The sequence below is a fragment of the Acomys russatus genome, chromosome 21 (assembly GCF_903995435.1).
Source record: "Acomys russatus chromosome 21, mAcoRus1.1, whole genome shotgun sequence".
Classification (NCBI taxonomy): Eukaryota; Metazoa; Chordata; class Mammalia; order Rodentia; family Muridae; genus Acomys; species Acomys russatus.
The window spans coordinates 38,786,141-38,804,636 of NC_067157.1; positions in this window are offsets into that span (position 1 = coordinate 38,786,141).

An 18,496-nucleotide genomic window follows, 5' to 3' on the forward strand; every position below is an offset into this window, starting at 1 on the left:
AGTCTGTCCTCAGGGCACACTTCCTTTGGCCATAAGCTCCTAGTCCATCCTGTCCATTGGCAAGCTCCTCTGCTCCTCCACTCCTCCTCTCAGCTCTTCTCCTCTCTCCTGCCTTGTAGACCCCATCTCACCCCAAGCCTAGAAACCTCAGATCTGCCTTCCTCTCATCTGCCCAGTCACAAGTTTCAGCAACTTTATTAACCAATTAACTTTGAATTAGGTAGAGCAAAGTTTATACAACAAAGACCACTGTACATGAGGATGTACACCATATTCCCAATTGCAACCAGGTCTTGGGTGCCAGTATACAGCATTATAATACACAGTTCCAACAAAGCTGAACACAAATTTCCAAAAGAATGCACCAGCATTACCAACATCTCCTTGTAAACCATCATGATTGCCATGAAAACTAGGTACACACAATAGCCATAGGCCTTCATGTTAGCTGTGTTCCTTATAAGCAGGGAAACTAATAATACTTAATTTTAAGATAAATGCTTATTATCTATCTAGGACCTGTTAGGAATTTCCTGTTTTGCTTGCCTTAATTTCTGCACCAAATCACACTTTGAGCTAATTATGTCATCTAAATTTTATTTTACTGATGAGAAAACTGAATCAGGAAGTGATTAAATAATCTCATCCAAATTTGAGCAGTTAATATATGGCAATTCTAAGATGCTCACTTGGGAAATGTGCTTCCAGAATTCATGCTTTTGGCCATTTGAGTTTATTGTCTCTCAACAATGCATTCCAAGGGTTAAGACAAGGAAGGACTTAAAGTTGATTAAGCGAGTCCAAGGTGAAAACAGAGATTAAAAAAGAATCATGATGGTTGAGCATATTTTCTGTGGTGGAGCATTTTCTGCAGCTTTATTCATATTAGCCAGAACCCGGAAACAACCTAAATGTCCCTCAGTTGAAGAATAGATAAAGAAACTGTGGTACACTTACACTATAGAATACTACTCAGCTATTAAAAACAAGGAAACCCCAAAATTTGTGGACAAATGGATGGAACTAGAAATGATCATAATGAATAAGTTAACCCAGAAGCAGAAAGACTCACATGGTATATACTCACTTATAATTGGGCGCTAGCCCAAAAGGCATGTCCCATGAAAGTCTTTGCTTACTAGGATATTGGGATAGATTCGGGGACCTTCTATTGGGACTCTAGGTGGGAGAAGTACGGGAGAATGGGGAAATAGAAGGACCCAGAGGGTCCTAGAAACCTACAAAAGGAATATCTTGGTGGGTGGATCGGGGCCCAGGGGTGTCTGCTCAAACTACTGCAGTTACCAAGGACAATATAAGTAGTAAACATCGAACCCCTACATTGATCTAGCCAATGGACAGGACATTCTCCACAGTTATGTGGAGAGTGAGGACTGACTCTGACATGAACTCTGGTGCCCCATATTTGACCACCTCCCCTTGGTGGGGAGGCCTGGTGGCACTCAAAGAAAGAATAAGAATGACCATATAGTGGGGAAGAAGGTCCCCCTTGGTCATAGACCTAGAGGAGGGGAATAGGGTGAAAGTGGGAGGGAGGGAGGAATGGGAGGATACAAGTGATGGGATAACAATTGAGTTGTAATCTGAATAAATAATAAAATTTAAATTTAAAAAAGAATCATGATGCCTTCTCAATTAGAAGAAAGAGGAGAGAGCAAACTGAACGGTCCTGGTATTGATGTAAACATTTGTCATTTACCATTACTCTTAAGTATGAGACCTACTTAGCCTTTGCTGATCTCACTTTATGTGTCACACAAGGGTGCAAACTGCAAAGACAGCATGGAGTAGCAAAGAGCTTTATAAAAAAGAAAGAAAGAAAACTTGCATGAATGTTGGAGTAGGTTTCAACATATAGCAAGATTATAATTAGTAAGAACTCTCTTCTAGCTGGGCAGTGATAGTGCATGCCTTTAATCCCAGCACTTGGGAGGTAGAGGCAGGGAGTAAATCTATGTGAGTTCGAGGCCAGACTGGTCTACAAAGCAAGCCCAGGACAGCCATTTCTCTGTTACCCAAAGAAATCATCTCAGAAACAAAAGCTTTTTTTGTTTGTTTGTTTGTTTTAGCATATTTAGCCTGGCATGGTGGCATGGTATCCTTCAATCCTAGCACTTGGGAGGCAGAGACAGGTGATCTCCAAGTTCGAGGCCAGCCTTCTCCACAAAGTGAGTTCCAGGACAGTGAAGGCTACACAGAGAAGCCAACTCCCCCCCCCCCCTGGAGAGAACTCTTCTTTCAGGTAGATGCTCTGAAGGATGAGAGTTCTATTTTCAGGTAGATGCTCTGAAGGATGCAGCTTTGTACGTCCATTCTACATCATTTGTTCATAGGTGGCAGAAAAATCTCTCCCCAAACAGGCAAAGATTTGGATAGAAGAGGAATTAAGGAGAAGGAAAGAGATATTTGAGGAATTGAAAACCCTCCCCAAGATACAAACATGTCCCCACAGATTCCCTGGTCATGACCCAGAAGTGACCTCCTGGAGTTCCTTCCTTCTTTCTTTCTACTGGGGTTTTCAGGCTCCCATGGAGTCAATTCTCGGAATTTAGGCTCCTTTCGAGTTACTTCCTCTTTCAACAGCCACAGGAGCAACAGCTAAGGGGCTTTGGTGTCCACCACTCAGTGCAGCCCACAGAGAGATGTCATCTCACCAGGAACAAGCCCTGTTTTGAAGGTTAGCATCCCAGATGGAAGCAAAACTGAAAGTTAGAGTCTCGAGACACAGGCGGAGCAGGAATAAAACCTAGAACAAAGCTGTCAGAACAGAGATGCTTTCAACAACTCACTTCACAGGTGGAGAAACTGAGAGTTAGAGACACAATTAGCCCTGAGGATACAGCTGAGTGACAAAGAAATGGCCTGGCATGTGCTAAACCTAGGTTCAGTACCCACTGCTGCAAAGAAAATTAAGAAAAAAAAAAAAAAAAAAAAAGGAGAATATATGCACATGTGCCTGAGAAGTATTTGGAAGAGAGCACTTGGTTAGAATTTAACAAAACTGAGAGTTGGATATTGGTTCCAGGGGCCAGTGTTTTTCATTATGCTCCGGGGAACACCATGACTTCGCTGATGCCCTTCACAGTCTCCATAGCACCCACCTCTTGTGTTTAGATACTATCGCCCTCTAAGGAAGCTGGGTGTGACTTATGTTTACTGCAGTCCGATAAGGGTTCCCTGTTTGTTCACACATAACAATGTCTTCTCTTCATGTAAAAAACAAAACATAAGTTTAAAGATGTGAAGGGAAGATTTTGTCTTGTTTTTCTAGAAAGGGTTTCTCAGTGTAGCCTTGGCTGTCCTGGATTCACTTTGTAGACTAGGCTAGCCTCGAACTCACGGCAATCTGCCTGCCTCTGCCTCCCGAATGCTGAAAGCCATGACTATGTTAACAAAGTTTTCCCAGGTATCTGGATTTTATTTTATCAGTAGTAAAAACAGCCAGAGATTTTTGAAAAATGCTAACACATTTAAGATGTTTACATAGGCAACAAGCAATGACAAGTAGGCACTTGCTAAATAATGGTTGAAGAGATTATTTTTATCATTCCATCAATAACTCTATAGTCTAGGTAAATTATGTAACATTAATTTTTAAAGGAGTATGATTTATAAATTAAATAAATCACATTGGAAGCATCCTGAAACTTTTCTCCTCTCTTACATTCAGATACATTTGAACACCTTTTTGTCTCATTAGATAATAAACATTTATTGTAATAAATAATTGAGATTATCTGATTACATGCATATACCTGATTTTAAGGATGGCAATCTTAGATGGCATAAGATTTTGCCTTCTTTTCTTTTAAATTATATTGTACATCCTATTTGGTATATAATTCCTTCTCCTCTCCAATTCCTTCTTTTTTCATTTCTGTGTGTGAGTGTAGCTATGTGTGTTTTAGTGTGCTTTTTAATCTTTAATAAATATTTGACAAATGTGTCTCTGTATTTCTGTCTCTGCTCTTCTTTCTTTCTGCATACATATTAATGTATATATTTGTCTTTATTTTATTAAATGTGCATGTGTATCTTTGTGTAATTATGTCTCTTTGGGTATGTTTCTCTGTATGTGTATATGTCCCTCTCTATCACCTTCTCTGAGTTTGTGTGATCTCTCATTGTCAGTCTGTCTCTCTGTTTTTCTCTGTGTGTGTCTCTTTCTCTCGTAGGCTGTGTGTGTGTGTGTGTGTGTGTTATTGTTTAAGCAGATCTATAGTGCTATATGCTACTATACCCATAAAAAGAACACACATTTATAGTGCATTTTGGTCAGGTAACTCTTGACCATGAGTTGTTGCACATTGCCTTCCCTTATTCTCACCAACCTACTGAAAAGTCCTCTGCAAATAAATGCAGATATGTGAAGAGCTCTCAAAAATTTCCCATAGTCCTTAGAACTGGCACTACAGGGATTTGAGTGTATGAGAGCAATGCTAGCTAACATTTCAAGCCCATGAGTATTTTTTTTTAAAAAGCATCTTCAAGAAATAAACAGAAAGGACTTGTACCAAACTGGATTAACCAGGGCTTCTTGAGTGAAGACAAGGCCAGAGCACCTGCCAACAGCAAAAGACTGTGACCTGCAGTCATTGTAACAAATCGCCTAAGAAAGACTTGGCAGGATTCCAGGTAACACTTTCCTTACAACTACTACCAGGAAATGGTTGAGAAAATACCAAGAAAAGCAATGGATCCTAGCTGGAAATCGCAGCCTCCTGTCCCCAGTGCAAGTTCTTTATTATTTGTGAAGCTTCTAAGGTTTAAATTTTGATCTGTCTGATAGCATTCCCTTAAAGTACATGCTGGAATTTCTTGCCTTATATTATGGCCCCAGAGAGTGGGAGAATAAGGAGGGTAGGCAGGGAACTAAGTAGCAATGGGAAAAACAGAGAAGGAAATCACATTCCCACAGACTCAGCCATTGCAAAACAATTGGCTGTGCGGTCTGTGTCGTTTCCTTTGCCTCAGCTTTCTCTTCTTATCAGCCAGCCCCAATCATTAGCACTTATGCTGCATCCCAATAAAGATCTTAAAGGTTCTAGAAAGAGAGATCACAGCCATGCAGACTGTCTGGGGATTTAGGGATGCATACGCTACACCAGGGGATGTCTTCAATAAATCTATCAGCTGTGCTCCCTATTTATGCAATGCAGGAAGTGCTGTTTCCATGGGCCCCTGTGCTCTCAGAGGTAAGGAAGGTTAGCAATGTTCAAAGTTTTTAGAGAGACACTGGCATTTCACTCTCGATATAGAATAGGGCAGCCCTCACAGAGGAGACAGGAAGCTGTCCTTGCAGTGTCACCACTCACTGAAACTGTCCAGCAGGCCTAGAGGAACTTGGATTGTGCGTTGTGCGGGTGTGTAGGCGGGCTTATGTCTAGGAGAGATTTAGCTACCACTCTCTAGGACTTAGTTCCCAGCAACACTGGACAGACTAGCCTCACTAGATCAAACTGTGCTTAGTCATCTGAATAAATATATAGCAGTAGATTTAACACCATAGTGTCTGTTAGGGAACCATACGAGCCACTATTGATCACTTAATAAATTATTGAACCTTTTTCTTTATATGACTTGGCATACATTCCCACCCTGGAGCAAAGCAAAAGATAAGCAATAAGGAAAATATTGAAAATTACTCTAGGGGGAGGGGTGTTGTGGGAAGGTATGCATGTATGGGTAGAGGAAGGGAGTAAGGAGATATGGAAGTAAACATTTCCAAAATAAGAAGGAAGTACAAATAGTTTCAAAGACGATAGCCAGAAACTTGAAGGTATTCAGAAATAAGAGCAGAAATGAAAAGATAAACAAACAAAGCATGGAATGAGGACTTCTGTGCAGAAAGTACACCCATGCATGGGGGGGGGAGGGCATAAAGACATGAGGCAATTATATTCCTGCTGGACCATACAACCATGGGCAAAGGAAGTGCTTTCTCATTTCTTTGGAATGTGCATTGAATGTGTGTTGATGGCAGGAACACTTTAAAATGGAGGAAAGGCTGGGTAGCAGCTTGGCTTTCTTGCCATGTTCCCAGAAGTCATTCCTTAAGGGAACGTTTTCATTGACCACCTAGTCTCTGTGTTCAGTTTTACATGTCAAACCCTTTCCTGAGGTGCCTAAAAGAAGGACTTAATGGTGATGAAGGAACTCCAAAGAGACATAAAAGCTAGACACCTTATGTGACTGTAGGTGAGATTTGGTGCTTTTGTCTGAGTTCTGCAGAGTAGAACAGGAGCAATGAGATACATCTCTTGAAGGAGACTGATGATAAGCAATTGGCTCATGGCAGTGTGAAGACTGGTGAGCCCAAGGATCTGGTGGGCTCAGGGTGAGTCAGCACACTGGAAACCTAGGAGAAGAAGCCAGTGGAGCATTTCCACTCTGAGGGCTGATGTCTTGTGGTGGAGAAGGCCGTGTCTCTACCTGCTCCAAAAGGCATACAGAAATCTCCCCTCCAATTCTAAGCCTTCAGACAGGAAGAGAGAGCAGGGCTTTTCTTGCCAATTGTAGTGGGCCCACCTCCTCTAAGAACTTTACTCAGTCCACAGGTTTAAACATTTATCTCCTCTAAAACACAATCACAGAAACACTTAGCATGAGGTTTGTGGAAAAGCTGGTACTCTGTTGCCTAGTAAATTCAACACATAAAATGATCTCTTACATACAGAAACAGCCTATTCTAAAAAAAAAAAAAAATAGGAATGCATACTCATGTGTTCAGAGATTAAAGGGCACACTATAGCAAATTGACTCTTAAATTGCAGACATGAGACAAACAGAGACCTGTTAATAATAAATAAACCTGTGTCAAGAGAATCAGATGTCCACTTTCCATCTCCATGGGTCTTGTCCACCCCCTGCTGTGCCTTGTCAAGTTTTCCTCCAAACATTTATTATTTGAGGTTTGTTTACAAGCATGATGGTGTTGGCAGATGGTAATGAAAAGGAGGTGCTTCCTAAGGGAGCTTGGCTCCAGAAAGCAGGCAGCCTAGTTCCTCTCCCTCTCTTCCCTTCCTGCATCAGGGTAAGACCATTTGTTCCTACACGCGTTGTGTGGACATAGCAAATGTCTTCTCCAGACTGTACCAATGGGGTCCCCCGATCTCCAATGTTTATACTACCAAAACTTCACCAGAGAGAGGTTCGGGCTAAAGGAACACAGCTTCAGCCATATTCTCCCTAGTCACTGCTGCCTGAACTCACCTGAAGATACACTCCTTCATTTGCCTGTTACTTTATTGATAACATGTTGAAGCAGCCAGCCTTCAACCATCCTATTCACTGGAATCTCTTCAATATCTAAAACTTTGCCCAGCACATATAGCAAGTCCAAAGGAAATATTTTTAACAAACAAAGGTTTATGTGTCTGTGAGCCCCATTTTTAGAAACAAAATTACTCAATCTGCTCATCCTTTGTATTTCTTTTAGATGTATACACTTTATCCAATTTGTGGCAAAATTTTGAATGGTAAATGACATGGTATTGCCTATTACCACAACCTATAGAGTATTATTATAGGATGGTTAATTATTACTGATTGATGAAAAGAAACATTTCCTCCCAAGTAATTCTGAAGGTCTGAAAATTGGATGAGAATGAGTTGACGTAAAAATATTGATAGAGGGCTGGAGAGATGGCTCAGAGGTTAAGAGCACTGTCTGTTCTTCCAGAGGTCCTGAGTTCAATTCCCAGCAACCACATGGTGGCTCGTAACCATCTATAGTGAGATCTAGTGCCCTCTTCTGGTGCACAGACATACATGTAGACAAAAACACTGTGTATATAATAAATAAATAAATCTTTAAAAAAATTGATAGAAATAGTAGTGAGAAAAATCCCTTCGGACTGGGTTTTGCCTTCCACATATCCAATACAGTGTTACTGAACAAAAAAGGAATCCTAAATGCTTATCAAATATGAGACGTAATCTATCAGTAACCCAAAGTAGGTCATTTCAGAGAATGGAAAAAAGAAGCCAAATGGCTGGTGTGCAAGTTAAATACAACCACGGTGTGCTGCCCCACTGAGTAAAGAGGAAAGATTCCCAGCAGCTCAGGAGTTCAGCAACAGCAGCTATAGCTTTTGCCCCAGGACAGCTGCCAACTTCTTATCATTTGTTTGGAGTTGTTTGGGTGGTTGATGTTTGGGGTTTTTGCACCTCTGTTTCAACTGATGACTCAGAATTCCTAGCAAGCCATATATATATCTGCAGAAGACATTCAACCTCTACAATTACTAGTGGTGAGAGCCAAGCACATACCAGAAATTCACTTTTTCCTGTCAAAGCCAAGAATGAAATTTCCTTTGCTGCAGAGTTAGCAGGCTCCAGTCACACTGGTGCAGAGAGCTTGCCCTTGGCTGTGCCCTGGCTGCTTTGTCTGCAAATCCACACCCCAGTACAGCATTGCTACAGTCCTATAACGGGAGGGGTTTTTGCGGTACTCACAAGTATTCCTACAGCCATTCAATGGGAGGGTCTCTCATGGTACTTAGAAAAAGCCTGTTGTTTGCCATGGTTGGTGCATTCAGTGGAAGATGCTGTTCCCTGCAGGTCTTCCTCAGATGTCATTCCTTGTTACACATGTACCCTACTCTCTGGCATGTAGTGCTCTATGTGCATTGCCAGAACAACATGTTCTTTAGTATAGCTGAGCCATTATAAAATAAATTTAAAACTTATAGTTATCATTGGATAACAATATTGTAAATGTACAAATGTTCATTTCCTTAGGATTGCAGAATCAGTTTCACCAATAACATTTTCTAAGCTTGATACAAAACAGAATTACAAATCCAATCATTCTCTTTCTTTAAAAATTCCCAGTGTAATCTTTATAGAGTAAAGGTAGCCTATTATTCTGTTTGTTTTACTTTGCTTTTCAATACAGGGTTCTACGCTGTTCAAGAACTCACTATGTAGGCCAGACTAGCCTCAAACTCATGGTAATCCCCCTGTTTCAGCCTTCAAAGTGTTGGGATTACAGGTATCAGCCACCATAATCTAATATTTACTTTCATAATATACAACTTGAGCTCTGACAAATCATGCATCTATGAACTGTCAACACAGTCATGATATAAGATAGTTACATTACACCCACTTCCCCCCCCCAAAAAAAACCCTCCCTCATGACTAGTTGAATCTTTTCTCCATGTCCACTTCTGATAACAAGTGATAGAGAGATAGTGGTTGTTTTCTTCTATATGGCCATATCTATATTCATTTGCTATAATCTGAAATCTCAAGCCATGTTGACCCAAGGAGGGTATGGTGCCCCACTTCTAGTACGCTAATTCCTGAAGACAGCAAACCATGGCATGCAGGCATAATTTTTTTTGCATGTAAACTAAATAGTTTACTGCAGATCTCTAGCTGCATCATATAAATAGTTCCAGACAGCTCTGCCTGCATTGATAGCCTCTGGGCAGGGGTACCAGACCACCAGCAGCAGCCCTCATGCTATAGAGCCTCATGAACTTATTTACATTAGCTAATACTAAGCCTGTTCACCCTGCCTGATTGCCCATCTCACACACACACACACACACACACACACACACACACACACACACACCTGTTCCCTCTGCCTTATAACCAGACTCGATTCTTCCCTGTTAAGACCTCATGGTACCCTTTCCTTTCATGGATCTGTTGTAACAACGCCCAGTGGCATCTCTTGGTCTGTTCACCTCATCACATCTGAATCATGGCAGGGGCTGGAGAGAGAGGGTGTTGGGCAATGGTTTGGATGCAGTAAGTTCTCCACAGGCCCAGGTGATGAAATACTTGGCCTCCAGTTGGTGATACTCTTTTGGGAAGTTATAGACCCTTTGGGAGGTAGGGCCTCCCGGAGGTGGAGAGGAGGCTTGAGGTTTACAGTATGGCCTGTTTTCTTGTCTAGTCTCCGCTCTCTGATCAGCCAAGATGAGAGCAAGGACCCTCATAATCTTGCAGCCACTTCTAGTGCCATGGCTCCTCTGCCATGAGAAATGCACCCTCAAACTGTGAGACAAAAGAGGTCCCTTTTCCATTAAGTTGCTTCTTGACCACAAAATGACAACAACAACAAAAAATGACTGGTACAGGCAAGACGTGAGGGACGACAGGTAGTACCCTAATAGGACATTGTGACTAACAATGGAGAGGATGAGCTAGTGTCACGAATGTCTAGATTTCTAGTCTGACAGCAATCAGAAATAATTGAAAACATGCACACAGCTCACTCACCTGTTTCCAGTCCTTGTGCTAAGTGCTTTACATGCACAATTCAGTCCACCCTCTTTAAAAGTCTATGCATTGCTCCTACTTCATGTAGGTTCAAAAGGAGACACAGAACTGGTAACAGATCTTTCATGGCAAAGGCTAGCTAACTGCTCCTTCATGCCTCACTTTTGTTTCTTGGCTGTCCATTGAGTTCCATTTCCCAGCCTCCCTTGGGATTGGCTGTATCTGGCTGACTTTTGGCTATCAGAACATGCTAAAATTGATATATGACGCATGTGACCTGGGTCAGAAAACATATCATGTGCTATTCTTTGTTATCTATAGCACTCACTCTGCCTTCCACGAAGATGGATCAGGACCGTACCCTCCAGGCTTAGGCTTAGGGTTAGGGTTAGGGTCAGGGTTATAATTAGGGTTAGGGTTAGGGTTAGGGTTAGGGTTAGGCTTTGGGTTAGGGTTAGGTTTAGGGTTAGGGTTATGTTTATATATATATATATATATATATATATATATATAATTAAAATATTTGTTTTAGAATTTCAAATTGTAAGTAGTTTAGTTTTTAAGACACTGCAAAGTAGAATTAAAACATTATTAGGAAGGTCTCTACCTATGTAAAATCTTCCACTTTAAAATGTAAAAGTTGGTGGGCTGGGAGTGGTTGTACACACATTTAATACCAGTGACTGGGAGGCAGAGGTAAGTGGATATCTGTGAGTTCAATGTCATCCTGGTCTACAAAACAAGTTCTAGATCAGCCAGTGAGACATAGAGAGAGCCTGTCAAGAAAAATGTAAAACAACTCCTGCCTTATTGGTTATGCAAATAAAACATTTGGTGAGCCAAATTATCACTTATGGGAAAAAATAATAACTGCACTAATTACTCTTTTTCTTGTTGTGACAAGAAAATATGTGACAAAGCAACTTAAGAAAAGAAGGGTTTATTTTAGCTTACAGTAGAAATTGATACAGTCCACTGTAGTGTAAAGGGAGGATGACAGGAACATAAGACAGATAGTCACATGGTGTAAGCAGTCAAGAAGCAGAAAGAGATGAAGGCTGGTATTCAGCTTGATTTTTCCTAACTCAGTCCATGATCCCAACTCATGAGAGGATGCTAACCACATTCCTCTTCCCTTAAATCTCTTTGGAAACACATGCATAGACACATCTAGATATATGTTTTCAGGGTGATTGTAAATCCCATCTAGTTGATGGTTTATATTGGTCCTCAAGAAATCTGCTGACCTGGAACACTTTTTCTGTGGACCAAGGCTCTTGTGTCTGGCTTCATTCTATGTGTCAAGGCCTCCAGCTAAGGTGTAGCAAAGCTCAGATTTGAACCCACAGCATCTAGTTCTAAAGCACTGCTCACTGGCACCATACAATGTTCCCTCTAGAGCAGCGTTTCTCAACCTGTGGGTCATGACCCATTTGGGGTTCCATAGCAGATACACTGCATATCAAATATTTACATTAACATTCATGACAGTAGCAAAATTACAGCTACAAAGTTGCAATGAAATACTTTTATGGGTGAGGGTCATCACAACCTGAGGAACTGCTTTCAAAGTTCTCAGCATTAGGAAGGTTGAGAACCACTGTCCTAGAGGAAGGCATCAAGTTTGACTCTTGATAGTTGCCAAACACTTGGAAAGTCACTGAGACAGTTCTTACACTTTCAGTTACCATCCCTGAACAGATATTGAGTTAACAGTATAACAGAACAAAATGTAAAAGTTGAAAAGATAAATATAACCAGAAGCAGGTTAGGGGGTCTAAGAATGAACTCCAAAGCAAAGATCTTCCTACACACAGAAAGAATGAGGATGCCACTCAGGGAACTTAAACATATTCCTAGTGCAAAGCATTGCAAGGATGGGCACATTCCTGCGCATGCTCTGTGCAAAGTCACAGTTTGGTAAATAAATACTGGTGTTTGTTCAACTCAAGATCACGAAGTACATTTTAAAAGGGTCAAGTAATAAACAGGGATGCTGTGAGCATGCCCAGGTTTCACCAGGAAGTTTTAGCTGGAAAAAAGAAACCTTCTATGGTATGTTGAAAAAAAAATTCCTCAAGGAGTGAAAGATGGCAAGAACTAGAGGTTCAATTTTAAATGGACACCCCTTGAAAACTAGGTGTATAGATAGCATAAACAAAAAAAGTTAACTATTAGACTGAGGGCAATGAGCTTCTGTGTTGTTCCAAGGAGCACGGGCCCCTAGTGACCAGAATTTCACACTTCATATTCTCAAGTGCCTCTATAACTCAGACGCTGTTTACCACCTTACCAGGTACATCTCTAGATCCACAGACCCAAACATCTGGACGCAGGCAGCAGTCATGGGGAAGGAGATGCAATGGAAAAATTTGGAAGGTACAGCTCAGGCATTATCCTAAAGTCTTGAAAATCTCTCTTCTGTAAAGATTTTTGATAGTTTATTTAAAACAACCAAGGAAATAGCAAACGCCATGTTTCTGAAAGTTTGTTGAAAATGAAAGGATGTCAGTAGGTTTGGTTTGAATGAGCAGACCCAAAATGTTAGATGTCTTATAGCAGAGGGAGGGAGGGAGGGAGGGTAGGAGGGAGGGAGGGAGAGGAGATTCTTGGTGTACATTTGGAAATAAAGAAATTAGCATTCCAAAATACCATGCCTGCTTCTTCTTGCCATCTTTCCCCTCACAGCGGCATTGTTTATATTGGTGTTTATAGTAACTGGTTGCCATCAGAACAGTTATTTTAATTTTGAGGTCTCACTCATGCTTAAGGAATGTGAAAAGGAGGTTTCTGTGGTGATGATTTCATCTTAAAATTAAGGTGCAGCTGATTAATCTCTCCTCCCCATCTCCAACCCAGGGAGATGATTAACACAGAAGCGGGCTGTTTAAGGATAAAGCTGTTAATAAGCATTCGTAGCAGAATTTTCCTTAGAGTTCTTGCTTTTTTTTTTTTTATTACTGTTATTGTTCAGGGGATAAGACAGAGAAGTTATTTCTATTTATGAAATCTATTTATAGACTGAACCCAAATCTTTAGAGAGAAACAAGTGATTACGAATGACTATGACCTTTGCCTTTGCTTTGTGACTGTGTTGTTAACTGGTTGTTTCTGCTGTCCTGTACCCTAGACACTCCTCACGGAATGGAAAAGTCATCTCAACAGTGGAATCTGAGGGTTGGTCAGCCGAGAAACTAACATAACCGTAAAAACCGATGCACAACACTTCAAATACTTTAATTTCAACATCCATTTCCCGTCTTGCTCTGTGGTATACCTTTACTACCACTGTTTTCTGGAGAAGTCTGTGGCTGGAGATGCAGCCAGGCAGTCAGGGGACTAATGTCCAGCTCTCAAAACCCCTGCATTCCAGCTGGACTCTATGTAAAGTGAATTTAAAGGCATTTAAAACCACTTAGCAGGGAGAATCAACTTACTTTAACTTTTATTCATATATTCTAAATGTACACATACAATTCAATGGCAGTTCTCTCACAAGCTCTTCTAATGTCTCTCCAATATATTAACTTAATAGCTATAATTATAAACATTATTTTTACATTGATATTCTATATATTGGCATAGGATTTATAGCTAAAATTATGCATACAAATTGCATACATTTGCATGGGGATGAAGTCCAACTGTACGTACCAGCCATAACTGACTTCAAGTGACAGGAAGAGCTCTCAGTTAGGCAATCTCTCATCTCAGTCTTAACTTCTGGGTAAAGTTTGTCTTATTATGGCCTGCATGTCCTGATCTCTCTTGCTATGTGATCATTCTAGGGGGTTCCCTGGGCTTGTTGTCTTGTTTGTGTTCTACCACACTTGGGACCCATCTTCAAACCCCTAAAATCCTTGCTTCTCCCCAACCCCTTCATCAGGATGGGAAGTTAGTCCCTTTTCCTCATTCGGACTGACTTGCCTCGTACGTGTATTCACTTTACAACAATGATTCCCTTACTGAAGTTTTCCAACACTGTCTCTTGTCCCCATAGCACTTTGTCTACTTAGCACTGTAGAACAGAACACCGAGTCAGTAAGCACTTTTGAATGCAGGAGTGAAATAATGAACAAGGAACTTCCTTTAATGTACAAATCAATATCAAGAAATATATTACAGAGTGGATAATTCCGGAGTTGGAACCAACCTGGGCTTAAAGCTCAGCCGGTCAAATTATACAACCTGTGTTGTGTTTTGTTTTTGTTGTTTTTTTCTCCCACTACTTTACTGGTCATGGAAATGCCAACTATGATAACTGATTGATAAGGATTATCAGAAAAAAAAATAACACATGTCACATGTAAAATGATAATTATCTACATAGAACGCACAAAAACTGGTATGCCCCCCTTGTTTTAGGAATATCCAGGTGTGCATCACCCAAGACTCAGATTGACATAGAAACAAAATGAGTTTAATTTATAGTGGTGACCAAAGTGTTCTCTAATCCTGTCTTTACGTTACAAGCTTACTGCGTGTGACTGGGGCTGGAGGAGATGTTGCTGAATCTAACCCGAGGGTATCTCATAGTATCAAAGTTCTATCAGCGATCCTGGGGATGCTTTAATTGTCACATCTTTAAGCACTTGAGTAAGATTGTTTCCAGGGTAAGACATTCAGAGGAGCAGAACTGCGTGCTATATACAACTTTTAACATAAAAGCCAAAGAAGTTTTTTTTTTTTTTTTAATTTAAGTCAATCCTGGGGAATGTTGACAAGGATGTCTTTTGTTTTACATGTTCACGTACATGTTGCCTGAAAAAGGAACAAGGCAGGACTTCTAGGTCAGCGGCAGGTGATTGTCTCCACAGACCTGCCTTCCATGTGCAAAAGCAGCAGACTGAGTCAGTCCTTCTCGGAGCCCAGTCCCAGCCCTTCCTCTTCGGCCTGCGCATTTACACTGAGGCAGACTGAGAGAACCCACACAAGTCTGGAGAATACGATACATTTCCATTGTGACAACAGCAAGCCTGTCTTTTCATAAGAGCATACTTTGTCTATTAGCATGATTAATAAGCATACTTACTAATATTAATATTAATAAGCATGATTAAGAGCATGCTTTGTCTATTAGCATAATTAATAAGATCCAAAACTCAACTGCATGAGGAGCCAACAGTGGGCCTGAATGATGCAAATCCCTAACTAGACACTTAATGCTGGGTACGTTGCACAGGTTCTATGATAGGTGTTTGGTTTTATTTGTTGTAGTCCATCGTTATTTCCCCGGGACCGAGAACAGAGTCGGCATGTGACAAGTGCTCAGTTTTTGTCAAGTAAATGAATACACCTATTGATGTGTGTCACAACATTCAACAAGGATGGCACGTAGATTCCACAGATAGCTGTCCAATTCAGGAGCCACTAGGCACATGTGGCTGCTGAAGTTTAAGCTAAATTTAACTGGAAACAAATGAAAAATTTTAATTTTCAGTTGTACGCACCATGCTTCAAGCATTTAATAGCCATGTGTAGCTAAAGGGTATTTTTGTGTTTGGAAAGTGCAAATATGGAATGATCTCATCACTGTTGAAGGTTTTATTGGTCTTTAAGGCTTTAAAAATGAACTACCCAGGGCCAAAATATGGCTCACCATGTAAAGCTGCCCACCGTGCAAGCTGGAGGACTTTAGTTTGACCCCCAGAACACATGTAAAAGTGGAAAGAGAGACCCTACCCTATCCAACTGATATCTTGTCTCCACATGTGTAAGCTGGCATTCATATTACATATACACATCATGCACACATGCCCACAGGGTTTTTTTTTAAATCTAATTGCCTTCCCTTTTACTAACTAGGCATACCAACTTAATAAAATGACTTCCTTTAGTTTGTGATTGTTAACAGGGAGAATGGCTGAAAGCTCTTAGAGTGAGGCTAGTCCACACTGCTTTACTTCTTACTGAAAATGTTTTTGTAGATGGTTGGCTCGATCAAGGTGGTATGGTGTTTGGACCCTGCGCTCTCTATTTGTAATTGTTCCTACAAGAGACTGCCTTGAGGATAACAACTTGAGCATCACTGCCTCCCACTACCATCAAACTGAGGCCACGGCAAAGCGTATTCGTATCTTTGAAGTCCTTGATGCCTTCTTGTCAGAATGGAACTCGAGGCAGACATATATTTGGTAGCATTTCTAAACTAAGAACTTCGGTTACTCATCATGGAGAGGCCTTTGTGTTTCTTGTACCCTTCTGAACTTCTTTGACTGGAAATTGAGAGGCAACAATAGCAAGTTGCTTGTTCTTTAAGAGCACGGTCAGTCAGAGTTGGAAGGCTGCAATGGGAACCTTACTTCTGCAATAAACACAGTTTCTACCATCACTGGTCTGTAGGTTTACAAAAGATGGTTAGTTTAATAATGCTTCTAAGGAAATACTGTTATTCAATCATTATACAGTGTTACTTCTTAAAATTGTGTATACACAAAAATATGTGTATGCATGTGTATGCTATACGTGTATATACACATATTTGCATGTCTACACACACACATAATACACACATTTGTGTATACATGTATTGGTGTGTGGGTGAGAATGTTTGTGCACATGCTTGTGGAGGCCAGAGGTAAAGCTTGAGTGTCATTCCTAAAGTACTGTCCATCCTCTTGCCTTTTGAGAGTGTCTTATTTAGCTGACAGCTCACGGGTAGCTTGGCTGGTTAGTGAGTGCCAGGGTTCCTCCCTTCTCCTGCTCCCCAGCACAAAGATAACCAGTATGTACTGTCACTCCCAGCTTTTAAACAATGAATTTTGTTTTTGATCACTTCATATGTGAGCAGGCTGTATTTAAATTTATCATTATTTCCTTTCCTCCCTTACCTTATGACCCCTCTAAATTTTACAAACACAGACACAGACACACACAGACACACAGACACAGACACACACACACACACACACAGAGAGAGAGAGAGAGAGAGAGAGAGAGAGAGAGAGAGAGAGAGAGAGAGAGAGAGAGAGAGAGAGAGAGAATATATAAACATATGTGTACACATGACTCGATCCTGGCTTCTGCTGTAGACATGTACCATTCTGCCAGATCTCCGCAGAACCTGCTTCTCTTTGCTCACTTTTTATGCATGTACAGAGCCACACAACCTAATCATGACACCTGTACTTTCCTGCTTCATTTCCCCTCTAATGTACCCCCCACTAAATAATAAAGACTATAGAAAGGCAAGAATATGTTGTACTCTGTAATGAACACTCAGCACACTGAATGGGGCTCCATTGCAGGTAATGAAAAAGTATGTTTAGTTTGTCAATATATTATTTTCACCCTGCTTTCCAAGGTTGTGACAGTCTCCCTCTACCTACTTGCAAAAGTGCAGTCCTGATTATTAATATTTTTTGTTTTGTTTTTGGAGACAGGGTCTCTCTTTGTTAGCCTTTGTTAGCCTTGACCTAGACCAGGCTGGTCTCGAACTCACAGCGATCCACCTGCCTCTGCCTCCTGAGTGTGGGCATTAAAGGCGTGCACCACCACGCCTGGCTATTAATCTTATTACAAAATGCCCAAGTATAGGTTTTAGTTCTAACATTTGCTCCCATATAAATCTGTATTACTTATGTGAGCTTCTGGAAAAACACAACATTCCTCCACTCTAGATGCCCATCAGCATCTCAGTTCATTACAGGTACTCAAGCAGTGCTCAGGAACTAATGATGAACACAAGTGATGTGTTGGGTAAAAGCAAAGGCCCAGGATGCTCCACCCTCGTCTCTTTCTCCATCTCCCTCTCTCACACACACAGCGTATCATAAGACTACAGCAAAACTCTCCCTACATCATCAAAATGTTTTGAATAGTCTTAGTTTGTCTGTTGTGCTCACCTTCAGTTCACCTTTGTAAAGACATTACTTGTGAAACAGAGTATGACTTAAACAGATGGTATGAATCTACCCACTTGAAATTTTTATAACAAAAATAGATTTTGACCTTTTATGGCCATTTTTATTATTTTTATTACTAAAATTATTCTGGTCTTTAAAATCCCCATGATTTGTAGATTCTTTTTATGGTATATTTCTGAAGGTTTTTGAATTAGAGAAATCAGCAGATTTTTTTCCTTGTGGAATTTCATTTGCATATATGTCTGTGTACTGAGAAGGAGATGGGAATATGACTCTACTCAAATATGGTCCATGCTCCCTAGGCTCAAGATTGTCCGTTTCTCAGGCCTGCATTCTAGAAACTACCTGCAATCTGGCCTAATCAGATGACT